Below are 24961 nucleotides of genomic sequence, written 5' to 3' on the forward strand. Positions count from 1 at the left end.
TTTATGATTTCTATCTTTCAATATGAAAAAAAATTATTACTACTATATCTTAAAATATAATGGTAATTTAAAAAATATTTTAATATAAACAATTTATAGAATAAATAAAATATTTTAAGTATGGATTGGAAAAACAAATCATGGAAAAAGAAATATATATATATATATATATATATATATATATATATATATATATATATATATATATATATCCCTGACTCTCGAGTCTAGTACAGTAGCCATGTTGTAATGTAATGTTTAATATTTTGACAATGTCAAATTACATAAAATATAAAAAATAAAAATAACCCTATAAAAATAAAATAAAAATAAAAATTGACCATAGTATTGATTTATTATATTGAGAATCCATTGTATTCACTCAAGGTATTCATGTGGAATATAGCATATTTAAAATGAGAAATTAAACTACCCTAGAATGAAATAAAAAATGTCCATGTAATGTAATGGGATGCAAACATTTTAGTTGAGTCAAAATAAATAAATAAATATAACCCTATAAATAAAAAATAATAATAGAAATAAAAAAAGACCCATGGATTGACGGGTACTATTGAGAAACCTTGGTATTGACCCATAGTATTAATGGGGAATGTAGCCTATTTAAAGAGGGAAATTAAACCAGCTTAAATACATTTTGTGTACATTTGATTATGTAGTTAGATGCATTTTGTCTATGTTTGATTATGTAGTTAGATGTAATTTGTCTGTGTCTAATTATGTAGTTAGATGTATTTTTCAAAAATTCTTTCATTGTGGTATAGTGTGGGCTAGTCCCTTTAATCTCTAAAGTTAATAGATGTTTTCAGTGGATATGTTCTAAATAATGTGGGACATTAGAAAAATGCATATGGAACTATTTTTTTTAACGAAGGATATTTATCTTTTTTTGAGGTGAATTTATTTTTTATGAGACAGACTCCATTAAACCTTAGTATCAAATAATCCACCATTTAATTATTAGGACGCATTATTTAACCACCAACCTAAAGCACTACTCTCCCTTCTCTGAATGGTGGATCACCTGAGCTTTGCTCCACGGAAGAAAGGGTCTCCAATATGCTTGAAGAGGATAAATGTGGCTACAACTTCAATTGCATTTGCCATAAACTGAGAATGCTCATAAATCCCAATCCTACTACATTTCTTTATGTGTTTAAAAGCTCCAATTTCTCAAAATTTCCTCTTCTTCTACAATTCGAGAGGAGTAATTGTAGAATTAGAGAACATTTTGAAGCAGAAAAGATTTTTGAAGTTATGAAGCTAAGTAGGATTGGGATTTATAAAAAATTTCAGTTTACCACAAATGAAAATGAAGTTGCACACGCTCTTATCATCTTCTAATATTATTGAATACATTTTCTTCAGTGAAGTGCAAAGCACAAGTGACCTGCCATTCAGAGGGGAGAGCAATGCCACATTTCTCGTTTGCACATTTCTTTTTGATTGTGGACATGTCTTGGTATATTTTGGTTTTAGGAGGAAGTTGTTGATACCAGTTATGGGGTCGTGTTAGTCTTTGTATTCGGAGATCTGGGGAAACCAGGTCTCATAAATTATTTAGATGTGATCTTGAATTGTAAGTGATCTTTGCTTATATTTTCATGCTTGTCAATGGAACGTATATGTTTTCCTCTTTTCACTAACTTATAAATTCATTTAATAAAAATCGCGCAAGAGATATGTGATGTTTTCAAGGGTTTCTCTTTTTCCCGTAAGCTTTTTCATTACTGTTCCATAACTTCTGTGTGTATCACATAGATGCATATGGACATGAGGTCTATATTGGCGCTTTCTTCTGATTAGAATTTGAAGTTATTCATATATGCACTCTACATCATATTTTGTGTGTATGTCTAAGCTAAGTTGATGTTTTAGATGTTTGGGCCACTCATCTTACATAATTTTCTGCCCTTTCATTTTACTTATAGTTTTAAGCATCCTTGCAGTTACTTATAGTTTTGAGTATCCTTGTAGTTAGGAGTTGGGAGCTCCATCTATTTTATCAAAACTTTTGGTGCCTACAGTGGACGATCTGGAAGAGCATGTGGCTGAAGTGCTGGATCACTTTGGCTATTTACTAAAAACAATTTTAATTGTTGTATTATAGATACAGATCAACCTATTTTTTCTCAAAGTTATCACAGTTCAGGTTCACCTTCGATGCACTTCTTTCCAAGTTAGACTGACTTATGATCTTGCATTAAAATTTGGTTAAGATCAAGGACATATATCTTCGACACTTTTTCTTCATCCAGGACAGAGACTATAGATCAGTGTTTTGTCTAAACTCCATTTCTCTGTTCTTTTCACTGTATTTTTCACTGCATCTAGATGTAAAGCAAAATATCATCTTCTATTGCAGATAGATAAAATATAGGAAGCAAGTTGCTGGACTTATTCTTGTGGTCCCCTCATGTAGAGAGCCTTCATTCATTGAATGGTTCTATAACAAGGTTGGTTTGGAAAATACACTTTAACATTGTTTCCTCTCTTTTAAATTTCCCTTGAAATTGAAGCGCAAGGTTGATTTAGCAAATCTTTGTTTATTTATCTTTTCATTCCTCTCTTTTAAACTTTCCTTGAAATTAAAAAAAAATTCCTCTAATGGGGTCCATTTAAAATGTACTTGAAATTAAAAAACTTCCTCTAATGTGAGCCCTTTAATTTGATGATAATTACTCCATTTTTTTGTGCTTCAGTTGATGATCAAATTCTTTTATTTTTAGGGTATTTTTTGCATGGCCGAGCAAACATTGCTTCAATGATATTTTAGTGAGGTGCTTTCAAACAAATCTATTGTGAGCCACAAAGACAAAATATCCTCCTAATCCCTTCTTTGCCTCCTGTATTGTATCATTCCTACCATGATTATCCTTTGGAGAAACATAAAGTTCATAAGCACCACCATCAGTATTTGAACAAATTAAGATAGCATTCTCAGTAGGAATGTATGACAAATATCTTGGCCCTTGTTTTGGGTAGACCTGCCTAATGTTTGTCAAAAAATATCATTAGGTAGGCAAGGAAGAGGGATTGTTTAAGTTATTTAATAGCTGGATTTAAGGATAATTCCAGAATATTGTTGAGGTTAACGGCACTGTAAACAGACTTTAGAATCTGTTCATGTTACCAAAGTTGCGTCTATATGAATATTATCAATAGCTAATAATTCAGAGGTCCCCAACTTAACTTGGGTACATCTCCAGTTGAATCTTAGTGGTACAACAACAAGAACAACATAAGTGGGACTACTTGTAAATAGATTCCAAATAGCTTGGCTTGAGGAGCAACTAAGATGAATTTAACTTATCTGAACACCCCTTCTGATTAGGCCCCTTCCACACATCTCATGCCACTGCTTAGTTGAGTAGCCCATTCAAATGTGTCGTAGAAGCTACTTGCGCAACTCCTCCAAAAGGTCTCCCTTGAAAATGACCCACAGGCGGCCTCTATGAAGCTCCTCCATGGAGTAGGTAGAATTCATTCACATGGTGTCCTTCTGTACTACAGTTCGTGCACCATAACTTATCTCTTCCAGCTTTAACCTGGTGGAGTTCTTGAAGATTTTGAGTAATAGCTGTAATATACGTATTGAATTGGTTCAATTGAGGAGTTCCTCTAGTCGCTGCAACTCTAGTGTTCCCTAGATACCCTTGTTTTGGAGAATTTGGTATCTACGGATAAATACTAATTTGGTATCTACGGATATACTAATTGGAGGAGTTGCACAAGTAGCTTTTACGACACATTTGAATGGGCTACTCAACTAAGCAGTGGCATGAGATGTGTCGAAGGGGCCTAATCAGAAGGGGTGTTCAGATAATTTGGTGAGACTGGTCGTTCTATCAATCAGCGGATTAGCGAGCATTCGGCTGACTTAAGACATGGTAGGATCAAGTCCTCAGCCCTCGCTGAGCATGCGGGGAAGACTATGCATCATATATGTATAGAGGAGGCTCAAGTCCTTGCCAAGATTGCGCAGTTTCACCATCGCAAATTTAGAGAGGCCCTGGAGATTGAGAAAAGGCCGATCAATCTTAATAGGGATGATGGCTGGAAGATTAGCCGTTGTTGGGTCCCAGCCTTGTCTTCCTAGCCTCCTCATGTCCCCTCTTTTTTAGGTCTTAGGGTTTCTGTTTTTCCCCTCCTTGTATTTTTTCTTGTGGCAGATTTGTCCTATTATTCTTAGTATTTTATGAATTAGTGTCGGGCTTACTAGTGTATTAGACCTTATAAGTAATATTATATTCACGTATTGACTTAGTTAAACTTTATAAATTTTGAATTAATACTGATTATTTGACCATAGGTTTAAAGGATTTATCTTGGACTTTAACCTAATGTAACTAGATTATAGGGGTTATAATGTATGTTTATTTATTTGATTTTATTATTATTATTACTACTATTATTTTTATTATTTATTTATTTAACTTAATTATTAATTATTTTATTGGTTTATAAACTATTACTAAATACTAATATTTAGTAATTTAATAAACAATTACGTAATATTATTATTTGGTAATGGTCTTTTACTTTACTTTGATTTTTTAATTTAATTATTTTTATAACTTATTATTATTATTATTATTATTATTATTAACAACTTAATTCTTCTGATTATTCTTATTCTCTTCCATCTTATGTGTTTATAAAGAATGGTCCCTTATTACCTTAAAAATATTTTTTAATTCTATAATTTATTAAAATTCTTTATTTATATATTTATATATCTTACACCTAATATAACCAAATTTATATATAAAATCTATTTACCTACTAACAATACTATTTCTTCATTAAATAAATATTTTATTTTATTAATTTATAAATTTTCATTTATTCATTTAATAGATAAATAAATAATTTATTATTAAATTATATTTCTTCATTTATATAATAAATAATTTATTATTATTTTATAATTCTTCATATTTTTATTCCTTATCTTACACCTAATATAACTAATTTTATATATTTATATATTATTTATATATATTTATTATTATATGATAATTTATTTAATTTTACTTTATCCTAATTCAACCGAAATTGACCTTGCTCCTTAAGTTAACTTTTCACCTACTGCTCTAGCTATTTAAACAGACTAAGCTGGATATGTTTTTCAACTTGTCCTGACGATGAACCACACTAGTTGGTTCGAAACGCGTCAACAAAAGATTGATTATGTGATTTTGCCGAAGATTTTCTAAACTAATTCCCTAGATAAGTAGCCATATCTAGAACAAAAATTTAAAGTGTTCTAGTCTTTTACTATAAGCAATAGATAAGATGAGATGATGAGAAGACCTACTTATAGTTCCTCTTTCCTTTCATCTACATTGTATTGATCTTGTCGCTCCTTCTCGTACTTAATACGCTTGAGAAGTACCTGTAAACACAATACAAAACAAAGAATCAATCAAAGCAAAAGATCTATTGAATATAAGTGAATGGAATCAGATACATTTCACACATATAAGCATTATAAAAAAATACAAACATATGGGAGAAAGGTTCAAACACTTTATTGAATAGAAGAAGGAATTACAACCATTTGTGTCTGATTCAAAGCCATTCCTCCTTCTTTGATCCCATCCACATCACATCAAAAGCATGACAAACTTGTAGCATTACAATACTTTCTTCGAAGCCAAATCTCATAGAAACATTATCTCCTTACAATTCAACATAATCCAGCCCCTCATCACTTAGATGAGTGGTCAATTTATAGGAAGATGAAGGAGGTTTTGTCATAAATGGTGGCATTGAATGGCCTTCCATACTTAGAATTAGTTCCATGGAGGAAGAGATGAGAGGATAGAATGCATCTTAACTCATTCCTCATCCATTTTCGAGCTCATAGGAGTTGATAAGAGAGGGAACCTTCTAGATGACTCCAAAAGATAAGAATATTCCCCAAACCCTATGTGAATTTCCCTCAAACTCACCCAACATAGGTGAAAGGAAGCCTAAGTGCTCTCCAGAGCACCCTGGCATGGACTTAACCACTCTGCAGTGCATCCTTACATTGGCTACCTATGCTAGTCCCTCTAGAGGTTATTTGTGGATGTCTTCAAGTCATGAAACTGTCCCGGAAGGAGGCATTCAAAGGGGTGACTTGTTTAGGGCATGTAGAAACTGAAATTAGGGTTTGATGAGCCCTAAAACACTGATGTGGATGATGGGATTTATGTGCCCAAATATATATGTAACATCTTCCCCCTAAAGCATGAAGTCGGAAAAATGCCAATGTCGAATGAAATTCTTTACGATGTGATGAGGACGTATCGAAGTGGAAGGTGACTTGCATAAATTACAATACATATATCATGATATTTTATTTTACATGAATTTTTGAGGGAAGGCATAACCATGCTCAGCTTATAAACTTTCATTACATGTATATAAAAAGTCGTCTACAAATATAGACCCATGATTGGAATGACTATCAATGTAAATCCATTGTACATATGATTTAGTACTCCTTAAGTTGCAGCTCGGATGGATGAAACTAGATCCGGGGTCTTCTATCTCGTTCAATCATTCACTCAAGTATGAGTCTAACCATGTGAATATGTGATCTAAAGTTGAACATGGGAAGACACCATCTGATTACCAACCAATGATGTAAGTTGTTAACAGATGCGAGAGAAATCACTGATAATGATAATGATCCTCAAGGTACTGAAGTACATTTTGCATGGTGTGAATAGATGATTTGATGTTGAACACCATAAAAAGTCTTTCATTTGAAGGCCATTGATTTTAACCTATTGTCGGAAGCGAGAAACCTGCCATTGATGCATGAAAGCCTCAAAGTACTGGAAGGGTGTTTCTAAGTCAACTTCTTGGATAATGTGCTGATGTCGACGAGAAGCGACTTGTCGCAGGAGGGCCTTGATGTATCCCACATCAACGACATGAAATGAGTGTAGTGATTTTGGAGATGGAATTTGACTGATGACACAAGGTTCAGGAATGATGGTCGTGAAAATGAAGGCTCATGGTATTGCAAAGGATGAATTTTGACTGAGTGACTTCTCTTGAACATGTTGGCAACACTGAAATGAATTGGTAGCATTGACCCAAAACAAAGTGATCGATGGTATGATATACCAATAGTGTGATAACTATCAAAATAATAACCCAACCCAAATAGTCACGGTGATGGAGTAAAAGTGTCATGTTCAAGAGCAACCTGCTACCATAAAGTGTTTTTTCCCCTTTTTTCCCATTTTCCACAATCATTGTTGACCAATACCTCTTTATTTTTATCAAGCTTGAGGAGGATAACATATTCTTGTTGTATAATTCCACCCTTCGGGTGAATGCATTGCTATTTGATGTTTCAATGAGTCTAGCGAAGGTGAAACTCGGTTTTGTCTAGATGGACAAGCTTGTCGCTATTTGATATTTTAACGAGTTTAATGACAAAGATAACTTGGTCCTTTTCATGTTTAGAGAGTTTGAAAAGGGACAAAAAGAAAACTCCACAAGTTATTTTTCGTAAATTAATCTCTCAAGCCCGAAAAAGCGTAAAATAATACAAGAGAGATATCGTTTCCAATCTGTTAATGAGCTAGAAAGGACAAGCGCTCGACAATCTTTTCATGTTTAGAGAGTCTGAAAAGAGCTTAAAGAGGACTCCAAGGGGGTTCCTTTTTCATTTTTAATAGAGCTCGAAAAAGAGATATAAGTGTGCTCTGTGGTGAAAGGTACAATTTACAATTCATCACATCAAATTCTGTAATTCAGTTTCAAAGCCTGCTTGAAACACCACAAATTGGATTAAAAATACCTGTTTCATAGGCAAAAATAGGAAAATACTAATGCTTACTTGATTAATGAACATGAAATAAACATAAAACAAGTTTTTACCATGACATTTTTACCATTTGGAACTTACCATTCAGTTTTGTGCTCTGAGCTAGTTTTTTACCTCAAACTTCATCAGTTGATTGCGAGAGATTATGTGGACCATTTCTCAAGTCGTCCATACTAGGTAGGAGCTTAACCTCTATTCTTTCTTTTCAGGTCATTCTTTCGTCATTTAATGCAAGTTTTAGGGTTTTTTGGGGCCCCAAGGGTTTCATTTTTTTCACCTTGGGATCAACGCAGGCTTTCACATTAAAACTATGCTGAAGAGAACCCAGATAGAAGGTTGCATGCTTTGCAGAGCATTGTCTCTATGCCTAGGCTATGCTGGGCGAGTTTCCCAAGTTTGATTTAGTTGTTTTCTCCAAAATTTGTTTTGTTTTTTGCATGGAAAGGATCCTAACTAAGCTTATGATTGTGTTTTAGGCTTTCATTGGATTAGAATGTTGATTACATGGTGAGAAAGAGAGCATGAAGAACAAGACATGGTTTCCCTAAATAATCTGGGTACAGTTGAGGCCGTCAAAAACTGTGGGTTACTCAAATACTTCAAGTTGTCCGGAATGAGGCAACAAATAGAACTACTATAGTCCCTTGTTCATGCATGGGATCTAACAGATCATACTTTTCACATTAGGGACAAGATGGTCCCTACTACCATTGACGATATTTACTTTCTTACTAGACTGTCGAGGTGAGGTGCCCCCATCTCACTTTCTGGATTTTCCCCTCGAGGTGAATCGGTGAGAGATTATTTTAGATGGTTTTGTTGGCCAAGTACACAGTGTAGCAAGGATGGGAAAATAAACGTTAGGGATGTAGGTGATTTTCCTTTGAGAAATATCCTCTTCACAATCGCAAAATTGGTTGGGAGTGTGACACTACATCCGGCGAACAGATCATATATGTAGTATGCATTGGAGTGTCTAGAGCCAAAAGTTTTCAACTGGTGCGAGGTTGTTCTTTCTTCACTGAAAGAAAAATTGACCAAGGTAAAAAGTGGTAAGATGAAGAATTTATTCTATGGTTCGATCTTAATCACTTTTACCTTAGAGAGAATCCCATTGATGCAACCACAACATGTATCACTAGGTGTGGCTGGTCCTAGAGATCCACGTATGCAGAGGTGGGTTGAATTGATTGCTCGACATGCGGGTTAGTCAACAATCATTTTTTCCAGTTCATTCTTCACTTGGCTTGAGTGATAATACCTTGTCATTGAGGAGCATCCATACTCAGGGATGGATTTCCGTGGAGATCCAGATTTGATTCTACCAGTTGGAGCACAATGGGGTGCTATGGGTAAATTGTTTGACCAAAAGTGTTTTTTGATTTTTTCAAGTTTCTACATGTTTTTTGTGTTTTTAATGTTTCCAAGACTAAACTAAAATCATTCTTATGCTTGAAAATGTGGGTACTATTCAACCTATGGGGCACCAACAGGTTGCAAGTGGGCCAACGTGGAGAAACAATGGGAGAGTAGTTCGCTAGGACTTAGATTTGGCCGAGACCTTAACAGAGTTGGAGGATCACATAGAGGGATTAACCCTCCATATTCCAGATGTTTGGATCGAGGAGTTACCTATGAGGCTGCAGCGCCACACTATTGGTGTTCCTAGCTACTAGGCAAGGATTTTGCGCATGATAGCACAGGATGTGACCTGTTATCATGAGCACCACTAGATCTACTTAGGATGTTTTGCATGCATGTTGAGTTTTTTGGGTCAGATGACCAAACGTGTCTTAGACACAAAACATGTCAGAGTTTTCTATGGTTATATGCAATCCTATTCAATTGATGATGTGAATTGAAAATATTACTTTTACAAGTGTCGCAAATGTCTATTTAACACATAATTTGCTAGAGAATCAGCTAATGCGTTAATATTTCTGGAAATATGTTGATATTGAATGTATTCAAAATGTCTTTCCAAAATACGAATCCCTTGAAAACTCACTAATTCGCCACTTGGAGCGAAAATAGCCCATGTTGTAGAAGACAACTTCTGCGTACTGCAACTAGCACCATTGGCGTAACCAACAAAAGTTTCGAAAGACTTCGACATCTGCAACAAATGCAAAGTGGATTACTAACCAGATAAAAACTCTAAAATACACACACACACATATGCAATGAAAGCATATATACAGTGTATTTTACTACACTCAATCAAGCATAGTAACGTTTGAGGTACAACCCGTTTCGGGGCTGCGATAATGGAATCCCATCATAATCTACTAACTCGTAGGCACCTCTTGCTAGAACACGCTTGACAATATAAGGACCCATCCACATTTGTTCGAATTTCCCTACTCCAAGTTTATCAGCTTCCCGATCGTAAAGTAAGACTAGTTCTCCTTCAGAGAAGATATGAGGCTTGACATTTTTATCATATTGCGCCTTGATTCGATTCTTATGCGCTTCGTTAGCCAATGCGGCATAACGACAGGTTTCATCCACATGGATTAATTCCAAGAAATGTGCTTCTTCATCAGAAGTGTCGAGTAATAGGTCAATCATGAGTTTGAAAGATGAAATTTCGCATTGTATCAGTAAGGTTGCTTCCAAACCATACACCAACTAAAAGGGTGTGAATCCAGTTGCATTTCTCACCGAGGTTCGATATGCCCTCAAGGAAGAGTACATGATTAAGTGCTAGTTTCACTTATGAACCCCTATCATTCTCTGCAACCTCTGCTTCAGGACTTTGTTGATGGCCTCAACTTGTCCATTTTCTTGCGGGTAATAAGGGGTAGAACTATCATGTGACAGTCCTAACTTAGCAGTCAACTCATCCATCTTGTGATTTTGAAAATGCGACCCATGATCTGTAACTATGGCTTGTGGTACACCAAACCAGGAACCACATGGTTAAAAAAGAAAAGAGCAGTCGTTTCACCACTGTTGTTCAATGTTGGCATCGCCTCGACCCATTTGCTAAAATAGTCAATGGTGACTATAATATACCCATGCCCCACGGCCGAGGTGGGGTTACATGTCATGAAGTCAATGCCCCATTTGGCGAATGGTCCAACAGAAATGACTGGATGCAATGGTGCAGGTTGTAATCTGGTTTTTCGATCGTATATCTGGCATGCGTAACAACTTCTGAGAGCAATAATACAATCTTTGAATATAGTTGGCCAGAAGTAACTGACATAGATAATTCTCTGTGCGGTTGCATATCCAAATAAGTGTCCACCACAGGCACCTGAATGGAAATCATTTAGTGCTTTCTCGGCTTCCTCATGCATGAGGAACCTCCATAAAATCGTATCAATACCACGACGATAAAGAGTGTCTCCAATGATCAGATAATCTTTGGCTTGGTATTGAATACATCGTTGTTACGAGTGAGAGGTGTCAGGGTAGAAGGTTTGGGTCTGGATATAGATTAGTATATCTCTATACCACGCGTCAGATGACGATATCAAAAATAGAGAAATTGATGGTTCAGATGCTGAATCAATGGAGGTCAAGGGAAGGTCGCAAAGTAACTCTACAAAAGCTAGAGATTTCTTTGATTTTGACTTGATGAATTCCAGATCAAACTCCTACAAAATGAATATCCATTTTGAGTATTCCCCCCCGGCAATTGACGTGACAAAATGTATGTCATAGGGTTGCAATCTAAAATGACAGTTGTTTTTCGGAGTAGGATGTAATGGTGAAATATTTGAACATCTTGCACAGATGCCAAAGCTAGTTTCTCTACATAAGAGTACTTACTTTCTGTATCATTGAGATTACAGCTCAAATAATAAATCGTATGTTCAATCCCATTTTCCTCTTGGACTAAAATCATGCCAATGGTTGTATCTACAGTGGCGAGATACAGGTAATAGTCGTTTTGATAATTTGAATTTTGGAGAATACATTAATGAAGCTCTAATCAAGGTATCTTTAAGAGCATTAAAAGAAGCTTACACAACCTGATCTTAATGGAAGTGTATCTCCTTTTTCAAAAGATGTGTAAAACCTTTAGCCATCTCAGCGTAATTAGAAATGAACCTCCTCAGAATGTTAGCCTTCCATTGGAGTCTCTATAACTGTAAAAGATTTGAAGGTGGAGGAAAATCAAGAATTGCCTGAACCTTTAATGGATCGAGTAGAATCCCTTCTCTAGACACTACAAATCAAAGAAATTGACTAGAACCAACACAAAACACACATTTGTGTGGATTGAGTCGTATCTTGTAGTGTTAGCACCGTAAAAATATTTCTCTCAAATGTTGTGGGTGATCAGTCTGCTTTCGTGAATGAGTAGGCAAATCGTCAAGGTAAGGTTGAACAATGTGCTTGATGTCATGGAAGGCATAGTTCATTGCCCTCTGAAATGTGGCCCCTGCATTCTTCAAACCGAATAGGAGTTTCCTATATGCGAATGTGCCCCATGGACAAATAAAATTTGTTTTAGATTGGTCTTGTGGGCGGATATTGATTTGGTTATAGCCGAAAAAACCATCCATAAATGAGAATATTTCACATCCGGCACATTCTTTAATAATGTCATCGATAAAAGGAGTAGGATAATTGTCCTTTGGACATGCCTGATATACCTCCCTATAATCGATGCACACTCAAATTGTCCCTTGTTTCTTCATGACAGGAACAATGTTGGAAACCCAGTCAGTAAGAGGTACAAGGTAAATGAAACCAACATGCAAAGGTCTTTCAACTTCTGCTTTAATTGCAGTGACTTTATTTGGATGAACAGGTCGAAGCTGTTGTCTTACTGGCTTAACATCAGGGTACATTTTAATTTCGTGTTCAACAATACTAGAATGAATGTCTAGCACCTCCTCGTAAGGCCATGCAAATATATCTCTAAATTCACGAAATACTACGGGATACTACCATATGACGGTCCTCGATAGGGAGGATAAGGTGAATAAGAATATTTCTCTCCATATGGTGGGAATCCAGTATTTAATGGATACATAGGTCTTCATTGACTAGATTTCCCAGTTTGATATTGATATGCAGGATCACACTGGTAAGTTCCCGTTAAAGAAGAGCGAGGTATGTAGAAATTTTGAATAATTTAACACATATTCACAGAGATTATCCTGATTATACACTATTTCGGAATGCATGCATAATACATAACCTCCTCTACATTGATCGATTCAATTTGCGGAATTAGAAACAATCGCATGCGCACATTAATACATCAAACACACATATCAACACAGTATGTAACTCGGGGAAAGAATACAGCTGAAAACCCCACATTATCTGTATATTATATTGATTGAGAACATGTAACAATACATAGTACAATACTCCTCACAAGTACTCCATACTATCTCCACCTGTTACACACAAACTAGCTCAAATCTGAATCAATCACAGGTTCAAATCTCCTCCGCTACTTGCCTGCCTCTACTGCGCAATCCTGCATGAGAATAATGATGAATGGCTGAACCAAACTCATATTTCCCTTGTGTTTGACCACGCAATCCTCATTGGCAACTTAATCCCATTGATTGTGCAAAATCCCATGCACAACTATAGTCACAACTGATAGCAATCTCAACCTCTAACACCTGTCTCCACTTGAACTGTCCATGCACTAAGTTAACTGATGTATTCTTTAGTTGCTTTATGAGTTAATAATTAGTGAATTAATTAATAACCAATTGACACCACTCATCACTTAGTCTATTGATCAGTTAGACAAAATACAACTAGTTCAACTAAGTCAAATTGAACACAACTCCATCAACTCCTCAATCAACTCCACAGAACTCAATCACTGAAGTCCTAACTGAAGTCCTCTATGCAATTGCTCAAGTAACACATAGGAAAAGCGTATTTCCTTATGTTAGTTGTGTGTGCCACATCTGTAGCTTGAACTGAAGTGCTCCAAGAGGATAAGATAATGTTTATAGTCCAAATATTATTAAGAGCTAATAATATTCGACTGTTCTATTTTTAGCCTGGTAGTCTAAAAATAGACTCCGCCCATATGTCTAAAAATAGAGGTCCATCTATTTTTACCAACTTGACCAATCATCCACAAATAGAATCCTGCAACTCATAGACCATGATCCATATGTCTAAAAATAGACATAGTCTAAAAATAGACTTTGTGCCAAAAATAGCCTGCGGGCCCACTTAGTGAAGGCGACTTCATTTCACTAAGCTCCATCATCTTGTTGCATTTTCAACACTCCCTCTCAAAAAGATATGGATTATCTGCAACCCTTATCCTATAACTCTGGAATTTTCTGCATGCAACACATCTGCCCAGTCCACTTGCTCCAACAACACTTGGAACAAAAACACTCCCAACTGACCCCTCTGTTGGGCTAGAACATACTCTGATGCTGAAGCTCTACCTGCTGCTGACACGTGCTCCCTCTCTGACATCTACACTACTGCAACATCTCCATGCATCTCGCACCATTGCACACCTCTCTGTGCCACCTAGCACTGTGCAAAACACTTGTGCCTCTCGCATTGCTACAACCTGCTAGCTATGCGTTGTCCTGGGATTCCCTGCACTATCACTCTCTCTGCGACTCCATCCGCATCTATCTCTACCCAATCAGTTAGTTCCTACTACTCCACATCGGGGATCCTGTAGCAAGGTCTCATCCAAGAGGTTGGGTACCTCAAGGATCCTTCCCCTCCTCCTTGGGACGATCAATCTATATCGCCCCACCTCCTACCTGGAGGTATGGCTGCATGTGATCCCTCAGCCCACTTGGCTCGAAGTTTCCCCCTACTGGAGGTCTCTGCATGAGTAGATGTCTCTACTCGATCTCCACTCAGCTTCCCTTGTTGTGGCTGCTCCACAACCTCCTGAAGCTGCTGCACCAATCGTGGCTCCTCCACCATTGTCTGAGACTTCTTCTGGCTTTGCATGTTGAGAGGTAATATACCCTCCCTCTCAACCACCAAGTCTCCATCAGTTGCCTTGCTGCTCAAGGCTTTGCATGCATCTTGAACCTCGAGAGCATACAGGTTCTTGACCCGTGAACCAATCTGCTTCACCTATCTAGTGATGATGTGTTTAAGGAAAACTTTTCCCTCTTTGAAGACTACATCATAGCCTCTGTCTTCCAGCATCGCGATCGACACCAAGTTTCTCTTCAGTCCTGGTACATACTTGAAATCGTTCAAGGTAATTCTAGATCCATGCTCCCTCTGAAAAATAACCGTGCCTACACCTGAGACACTATACTTCTCATCATTACCCAATGCTATGAGTATCTAGAGATCTTTCTCCTCCAAAGTACTGAACAAACTTTTATTGTCGGACATGTGGAAAGAAGCTCCACTATCAAGAAACCAACCACTTCCCATGATGGATGAAACCATGCATGCGAAGAGTGTGAAATCCAACTCAAACTGTGAAGCAAGTGCCTCACCTTTAGATCCTTCCCCGGATCCCTTCTTGGATTTCCTCTGTGGGCAATTTGAGGCATAATGGCCCACCTCATGACAACGAAAGCATCGCACTTTCGATTTGTCAACCTTCTTCCCATCATTGGAAGAACTAGATTCGGAAAGAGAAACCTTCTCCTTCCCCTTCTTCACCTTACTCGCTAAGGCACAATTCTCCTCATCATGCATAGATGAAGAACTGTCTCTGGTGTTCCGCCTGATCTCTTCTTGCACAAGATCTGACCAAAGTCTCTCCCATCCTGGAAATTTCTCCCGACCATTGACAGAGTCTTGATAGGAATGCCAACTCTTCGGAAGACCAAGGAGAGCCAAGCTCACCAAGTCCTCATCATCGACAGTCACCCCGACACTTCCCAGCTCATCCTGGCATTGGGTGAACTTCGTGAGATACTCGAGCATACTGTCACCATTTTCACACTTTATGTTTCTGAGTTTATCCTTGAGCGCCAACTTCCTCTGGTCACTCTTGCTTTGGAATATATCTGTCAACGCTTTCCACATGAAGTATGGAGAAGCCTTTCCATGGAGGCTGGACACAATGTGATCCCTCATGCCCTCCCACAGAATCCTTCGACACTTTGTTGTCTTCTTTTGCCAAGCCACAGCTTCAGCAGCATCAGTAGGTTTTGGGACATCCGCATCTATGAACTCCTTCAACCCATTGTCATCTAACACTGCCTCCATCATGTCCTTCCATGCAATATAGTTCGAGCTGCCCTCAAGGGCATACTCCAATCGGAATCCGTTGAAAGATATTTCAACTTTGACACCAAGAAAACATTGCTGCAAATTCGAATTCCACCAGCTCAAAACTCAACCGCTTCCGATCTAAAATTCGTGAGAACAAAGTATTTCTCATAAAGAGATCGACTGTATGGGCATTCACCGTATATCTCACCTTCCAAAAGAAGGATGAATCCAGAGGCTACCTGGCCCGATTACAGACTCTGCCTGAAGAAATAAAATGTAAACACTTCCTGAATAATAGATCCGATGATCAACTTCGCACTGATATCATGTAGAAATCTCTTCTACAAATCAGCCAACTTTGATACCATGTAGAAATTTTGAATAATTTAACACATATTCACAAAGATTATCCTGATTATACACTATTGCAGAATGCATGCATAATACATAACCTCCTCTACGTTGATCAATTCAATTTGCGGAATTAGAAACAATCGCATGCGCACATTGATACATCAAACACACATATCAACACAGTATGTAACCCGGGGAAAGCATACAACTGAAAACCCCACACTATCTGTATATTATATTGATTGAGAACATGTAACAATACATAGTACAATACTCCTCACAAGTACTCAGTACTATCTCCACCTGTTACACACAAACTAGCTCAGATCTGAATCAATCACAGGTTCAAATCTCCTCCGTTGCTTGCCTGCCTCTACTGCACAATCTTGCATGAGAATAATGATGAATGGCTGAACCAAACTCGTATTTCCCTTTTGTTTGACCACGCAATCCTCATTGGAAACTCAATCCCACTGATTGTGCAAAATCCCATGCACAACTATAGTCACAACTGATAGCAATCTCAACCTCTAACACCTATCTCCACTTGAACTGTCCATGCACTGACATGCACTGAGTTAACTGATGTATTCTTTAGTTGCTTTATGAGTTAATAATTAGTGAATTAATTAATAACTAATTCACACCACTCATCACTTAGTAAATTGATCAGTTAGACTAAATACAACTAGTTCAACTAAGTCAAACTGAACACAACTCCATCAACTCCTCAATCAACTCCACAGAACTCAATCACTGAAGTCCTAACTGAAGTCCTCCATGCAATAGCTCAAGTAACACATAGAAAAAGCGTATTTCCTTCTGTTAGCTGCATGTGCCACATCCGTAGCTCAAACTGAAGTGCTCCAAGAGGATAAGATAATGTTTATAGTCCAAATATTATTAAGAGCTAATAATATTCGATTGTTCTATTTTTAGCCTCGCAGTCTAAAAATAGACTCCGCCCATATGTCTAAAAATAGAGGTCCATCTATTTTTACCAACTTAACCAATCATCCACAAATAGAATCCTGCAACTCATAGACCATGATCCATATGTCTAAAAATAGACATAGTCTAAAAATAGACTTTGTGCCAAAAATAGCCTGCGGGCCCAGTTAGTGAAGGCGACTTCATTTCACTAAGCTCCATCATCTTGTTCCATTTTTAACAAGGTAGAATTTTGGTTGAGGACATGGTTGATGACCATGGTGTAGAAGCAACCCTTGAGTGGGTTCCAGATAAAGATTGGTAAACAACCAAGACAGACAACTCACCATATAGGTGTGACTCAGGTGTGGTAGAAAACATCGAAGAGGTTGCAATAGAATATTCTGCAGCAGCTGCATCAAATGATACAGTCTAGGATGTTGACAGTTGTTCAGCCATAGTTAACTGAACCAAAAGTTGTCCTAAAGAATCGACGGGTACTTGAAAATAAGTAGGATCAAACAGAGAAATAAAATGAGGAGAATGAGGGTAAAGATAAAGCCGAGTTCCAAAGTGAAATGGGGTTCCAGGTGTAGAATCTTCTTCCAATTATTCCTCGACAACAATTAAACCAAGTGGAAGAACTTCACCGCCTGATCCGTAAAAGATTTCTGGTGTTTATAAAGTGGAAGTTTCAGTAGTTACTGATGTATGAAGGGTAACCAGTTGATCATCTTCCAGTAAAGTAACAACTTCTGAACATTCAAATTCGAAGTCCAGATGTTCAGGTAAAAGAACAACAGTTTCAGAAAGAGGTTCCTAAACAACTTTAGGTTCAGATGTAACTTCTGTTTGAACTATGATAGGTTCTGGATTAACTTCTGTTTGAACTTATTGAAATTCAGAAGTAATTTCTTGCTGAGCAACTTCAAGTTGAGGATCAACCTATTGTTGAACAACTTCGATTATTATTTCACTAGGATCAATACTAATGTCCCCAAGTAATTGTGAAAATTCTTCTTAAAAAACGGATGTACCAAAAATGGTTGGAGTAATTGGAGTCTCAGTACTTACCGAAATATATGTTTTAGGTAATTCAGATGAAGAACTAGAAGTTCTTGATGTATTTGACTCAGTTAAGCGAGACCGCTTCGACCAAATAGGTGTAGCTTTGGGAGGTAAAGGCGGTTTACTCGCTGTTCTCCACGAATGACGAGGTAAGGGTTGATGTTCCTCCATGATTGCTGATTAATTTTATTATCAAAAAAGAAATAAAAAAAATGGTAAGCTAGGAAAAATATTTACCAAGCAACTATGAACTGTGGAATACCTCCTAACGAACCAAGAAGTACGAGCAGGGAATCTCCCCGAATGATATGTTCAGTGTATCACCATGTACAAGGCGGCCGACTCAGTTACCTAAGGGTGGATAGCAACCTAGTGTTGTCCTCCCATATATACCCAAAGGTATGTGGAGGCCTAGTCTGTATAAGCATTGTCTAATGCAAAACCGCACAGTGAGAGCATTCCCATATACTTTATGTACTGTAACACCGCCCTATATACCCGAAGGTACATGGACGAGCTACGATATACTCACATACGTGGAATGAGGTATCACACTCGGGATGTATTATAGACAAGTTAGTGACAGCTGCATTGTTTTACGACGCCGAAACACGTCTCTAGCCTAGAACCAGTAAATGTTTTCGTTAATGACAATGCTCCATTAGGTAAATTGATGTTAATTTTATGTTGATCTTGCTTACGAATTTTTCTTTCAAGTTCACCACGTGATGTATTCTGAAATTCCTAGGAATGCAACTATCATGACAAGCATTCTTTCCATTCAATTTAACAATGAAAATCCTAGCTACTTAGGGACAGAGCAATCATATTTCTTTCAATCAAAGAGCAAAGAGCACAATCTAATGCAATTTCTCTACACTATTCCTATGAGCACACACAAACTTTTTCAATGAAACATGCATGTATTTCTTTTCGATTTCCTTAATGTGAATATGAACAAAACAAAATATGCACATACAATCAATCAATCTTTCATAAGATCGAAGACTTCTATGACAGTTATGTTTCAAAGGAAAAGAAGACTTTACGACACTTTCTTTCAAATGAAGATTAATCAACTATATTCTAACTTTGACTATAGACAGATAATGACAAAGAAAATATTAAATAGAAATTAATCAATCAAATCAAAGTAGGGATAGAAAAGTAGGGATCAATCAACAAACAAATAAACAGAGAAAAGTTGGCAAAAAACACTTTCCAAAGGTGGGAAACTGACCCTAGGAGGATAAACACAACATTGAATGGGAGACAATGTGCTTCAGAGCATTGTCCCTAAGCCAGGGGTGGTCTAGAGTGCACTGTGTCCCTCACAAGCCTGCACTGGTGACAGTGAGCCATTTCAAGAGGCAATTTGAGACAATTTTTACCAAATTTTCAATGCAAAGCGCTGAATTAGAATATATGAACACAAGTAAGGTCTGCAAGGATATCCTAGGAGGTGTATAAGCTACTAGGAAAGAGGATCCTCCCCAGTGGAGTCTCCAATTTGTTTTGGAGAATTTTGTATCTACAGATAAATACTAATTCCCTATATAAGTAGCCATATCTAGAACAACAGTTTAAAGTGTTTTAGTCTTTTCCTATAAGCAATAGATAAGATGAGAAGATGAGAAGACCTACTTGTAGTTCTGCTTTCCTCTCATCTCCCATGTATAGATCCTATCGGTCCTTCCTGTACTTAATATGCTTGAGAAGTACCTGTAAACACAACAGAAAACAAAGAATCCATCAAAGCAAAAGATCTATTGAATATAAGTGAATGGAATCAGATACATTTCACACATATAAGCATTATAAAACAATACAAACATATGGGAGAAAGGTTCAAACACTTTATTGAATAGAAGAAGGAATTACAACCATTTGTGTCTGACTCAAAGCCATTCCTCCAGTTTGTATCCCATCGACATCACATTAAAAGCATGACAAACTTGTAGCATTATAATACTTCCTTGAAAGCCAAATCTCATAGCAACATTATCTCCTTACAATTCAATATAATCCAGCCCCTTTCACTTAGATGAGTGGTCAATTTATAGGAAGATGAAGGAGGTTTTGTCATAAATGGTGGCATTGAATGGCCTTCTATACTTAGAATTAGTTCGATGGAGGAAGGGATGAGAGGATAGGATGCATCTTGACTCATTCCTCATCCATTTTCGACCTCATAGGAGTTGATAAGTGAGGGAACCTTCTAAATGACTCCAAAATATAAGAATATTCCCCAAACCCTATGTGAATTTCGTTCAAATTTTCCCAACACAGGTGAAAGGAAGCCTAAGTTCTCTGCAAAGCACCCTGGCATGGACTTAAATACTATGCAGCACACCCTTACATGGGCCTACCTACACTAGTCCCTCTAGAGGCTTTTTCTGGATGTCTTCAAGTAATGAAACTGTCTAGGAAGGAGGCATTCAAAGGGGTGACTTTGTTTAGGGCATGTAGCAACTAAAATTAGGGTTTTCTGAGCCCTAAAACACTGATCTGGATGATGGGATTGATGTGCCCAAATGGATTTGTAACAACCCTGCCATGGATTCAGTTTGCATGGCACCTCCATGGAGGACTTGTATTCTGCCACATCAGGGGAATTCGAGTGAAGGGCAGCCACCAGGCAATAAACCACGACTCTTGATCGGTATGCTCATATCTAAAGAATTTATTGTATTGTGTGAGTTATCAATGAATGTGTGTTTTAATCCACAACAATAAACCCTATAGTTGGTTTTCACTCTCAATTCATAATTCACAGCATACTATTGAGTCCGGTAGCTTCTGGTTAACCTATGAGCAAAAACCAAGGAAAAATACATGATTTGATATGTGCAAATGAGGGACATATTAAAATTGGATTTTAATGTGTGTGGCTAGTAGCACATACAAAGATCCCGCCAGAGAAGAATCTTATAGAACTGAAATAAAATGGCAAGATAAATAGACACAAAAAAACATTTATTTTAAATGGCTACCACAATAGAATTCTTGAAGAAACTGTATGAAACAAAGATGACTATTTTATTTTAGAGTTCATTTAGATACGATAGAATGATTTAGACATGAAAATGGTAAATAAGAGTTATTCCAATTGTTCTTTTGAAGGATATTTAGAAAACTATAATTGATTGAAACTGAAAAAGCACCAAGTATTTGATTCAATGAAAATAAGTTAAAAGAGTGTTACAACCGCAAAATAGATGAACATCAGTAGCAAAATCATGGCAACCTGTTAGGGCTTGAGAAAAGCCCCAAGGATCAAAACATTTGTTGGCCAAACAATTAGAAAATACTGCCTCGTTTTTAGGTGGAATTTGCAATTCTACAAGAATATTTTAGGGATTACAAGAAACCAAGAATATTTTAGGGATTACAAGAAAACAGGAAATGGAATATTCTAGGGATTACAAGAAACTATGAAGTAGCAAGTTTAGTTCATTTAACAACAACATGGAATAATAATAACGATTTTAAGCAAGTTAAATTAATGTTAAGGGTGTCATTTCAATTACTATAGTCTTAGTCATCTCTATTGCAATCACTAGCAAAGGCCGGTAAGAAGAATAACAAAGTTATCTCTGTGACAAGGACTAAAAAGGTTGTTAACTGACTCTCCCATTAACTAAACACAAATTGTGAATTACCCAATCTGGGTAATCTGACATTGTCCAAGCTTCCTCAACACGAATTGTGAGTTACCCAATCTGGGTAATCTGACATTGTGCAAGCTTGCAGAAGGGTTCATTTTGAAGTCGTGTTCCAAGTTAAACCATAATTTTTATGCCCTGTGTTCCAAGTTAAACCGTAATTTTTATACCCTGTACATTTTATACATGACTACAACCTATTATGAATATAGAATAGCCAATAACTTAATATGAAATAAAATTCACAGCAATGTGAACCCATGAACCATTCCTAGAATTTCGTAGTTAATGTCAAGGGTGTCTCGAAACATATTTAGGAAGTAGTTTCCAGAAAGCTAAGATGAGATATTGGATGGATCAGGGAAGATAACTTTGTCCTCTCTACATTCAAATGAAAAACTAGCATTCCACATGTTATACGAATGATCAGAAATAGAAACATCCGGAAATGAATTTTCACAAGATGGAACATAAATAATGGAATCCTAGAAGATGTCAGGATAAAGCATACGAGATGTGGATAGAAGGAGGTCATCCTTCACTGTAGATTCTTCTTCAGACTCCCATACATACTCATAAAAAATAATATGGTAGGTTGGTTGTTCAACACTAACTCTATCCATAACTTGATCCTCAAGAACATCACCTATAAGATTCGGAACGAATGAACACAACACACCGAAATCTGAAGGATCAAAGGGACCCAAGGACAAAGGATATTGATATAAGACCACAAGAAGACCATCGAAGTTGCAATCCAAATCTGCGCAGAAATCCTGATTAGGTGGGGTAGGAAGATCTACCCGTTCCTTTACCGTAGGAAGGAAGTTCGTCGGAGACGTATCCGGCCATTTTTTTGGTCCCACCTCCAAGCAACCTAGTCGTTTCCTTCGAATGGAACCTACTAGGCAAACCCCGTATACCATCTAATGTACCATTCTGAATCATAGTACAAGCTTACAGAATGGTCACGGTCGGTACCATCATAGATGAAGGGGATTCTATGAGTATCCTTTCCTCAACTGCTTGGAAAGCGCTTGGTTTGCCATCGCTTCTGCCTGAGATGCGAAATCTGACAGGCTTCGACAAAGGAACCAGTCGACCATTAGGGATCCTTCCAAATTCACCTATAATTTTGAGAAGGAAAATTGTCTACCTGAACATAATGGTAGTCCAAGGACCTTTAGATTACAATCTACTCCTTGGGCGTGACTACATTTATAACATGGGAGCCATTGTCTCCTCACTCTTTCGAGTGATGTGTTTTTCGCATGAAGGCAGAGTGGTCCAGCTCGTAGACCAACTTTCATTTCCTGGCTCACACATAGCTAATAGTCAAATGCCATCCCTAACTGGTCTTTTTGCGCAAGGAATGTCTCATCAATCTCCAGTCCGTCCACCTGATGAACGCGAGTGATTCGGTGATTGTGACTGAAACCTAGGGGGCATGTGCCCTGGTCTGCTTCGGCAGGAAAACTTTAGGTATAGGGTAGGTTTCCGTGGAGGATATATGACTAGTCTGACACACCCGTCCATTTAGGAAGATGGGATTAGACTGGAATAAGATACCTCCGTCAGAAGGTATGCCTTTCTCGACAATGCAAGTATTTTGTCTGCAAATTGAAGGGTAACCTAGAAACTCTACTTCGCTATACCTGGGGGCATGAAAACCTTTTGTACGCATGTGAAAAGTGACCAGCGTAACTCTAACCCCATAGTTTTGCTGACTTCAACTGCTTAAGTTAGGTGATTGGTCTGATCGACCATTCACCTTTGCAGGGGCCAAATGGCACCAACAAAGTAAAGGAAGAGTTTTCCTACCTAACCCCAGTAGTTAATTAACCCCTAGGACAGTAGCTGGTCGTTCCTAGCTTGCATGCAAAAGGCTCCGGAGCAAAGTTTCGAATGGGGCAGGCTCCCTAAAAAATGAACCTGTTAACACCCAGGTTGTTCCCTATGACTCCCAAGGGAATACGGCCGGGGTAACCACTAACCAATCTTTGGATCACAGTTTCTAGCCAAACTGTAATCAGAGAGGGCTCTCTCTTTATGATTTGTCTCTGTTATGATGGTGTTTTAGGCTAGCTATTATGCTCAGGTTTTGGTTTATGTTTTGGTTGAAGGATTTCTTTCAGGTCTTATGATATAGTGTTTAGAGAGTAAAATATCATTGGGCAATGGTGTCTGGAGTTGTGAAATGCTTAGAAATGAAGGATTGGTGGTGCTCAAATTGCAGGGCCTGTTTTGTATCTTAGACAAACAAATTTAGCTTAAATGATGATGTATGTCAACCAATAGAAAGCAATTAAGAATTTTCTATTAAGCTGGTGAGGTGAAAGTGTAGCACGTTGCACAGGAGCAAAACTTGAATTCCTGTGACAAAGGTCACTATGAAAGATGTATTCTGAAAGTGTAGCAATTAAGAATTACACTTATCAAGATTGCATCTGAAGAAAACATTTATTAACAACACAGATTGAACTCAGGGTATTCATTGAATAAATCCTGAAAGTTAGTCTTTTTCCTTGTTGCTAAATATTTAAAATTAGATAACATATGGATTTTAACAAACAAAATACATAACAGAGAGAGTTACAGAGACTTATTGTATGATGAAATACACAGGAATCCAGCAGTTTCCAACAGACACCAAGATGCATTCAACACTTAAGAAATCTGAGAAATTCCATCACTTTCTTTATTAACTTCTGAAAGGATTACAGCATAAGAACTTCTTCAGGAGAAATCAACAACAACCCTTGCAAGTTCATGCGAAGGGGACTTTATAGGAATGCTTATACAAAATATCTCAGGCATTGAGTCATCTGAGAGAGAAAATATCTTCATAAATTCGTACAAAAAGTAGAAAAGAAGTTATTACAACTTTGAATGCAGCATAAATGCTCTTTAAGTCTGTCAGAGGATAATTTGA

General features: G+C 37.3%; 1 long non-coding RNA gene across 2 annotated transcripts in view; it reads right to left on the minus strand.

Annotated features, from left to right (window-relative positions):
* LOC149212205 (uncharacterized) overlaps positions 1 to 24961 on the minus strand; it is a 194548-nt gene that overhangs the window by 23469 nt on the left and 146118 nt on the right. Inside the window, exons 2-3 of one of the 2 annotated variants that reach the window (XR_016250216.1) lie at positions 20009 to 20086; positions 5342 to 5419 (exon numbers count right to left, since the gene is read on the minus strand). This is a non-coding gene — a long non-coding RNA (uncharacterized LOC149212205). The remainder of the gene's footprint in view (positions 1 to 5341; positions 5420 to 20008; positions 20087 to 24961) is intronic. The other variant, XR_016250217.1, reaches the window with a different exon arrangement.

The sequence above is a fragment of the Pinus tabuliformis genome, chromosome 1_1, assembly GCF_031772625.1.
Source record: "Pinus tabuliformis cultivar Carrire ecotype Pingquan chromosome 1_1, CPIR1, whole genome shotgun sequence".
Classification (NCBI taxonomy): domain Eukaryota; kingdom Viridiplantae; phylum Streptophyta; class Pinopsida; order Pinales; family Pinaceae; genus Pinus; species Pinus tabuliformis.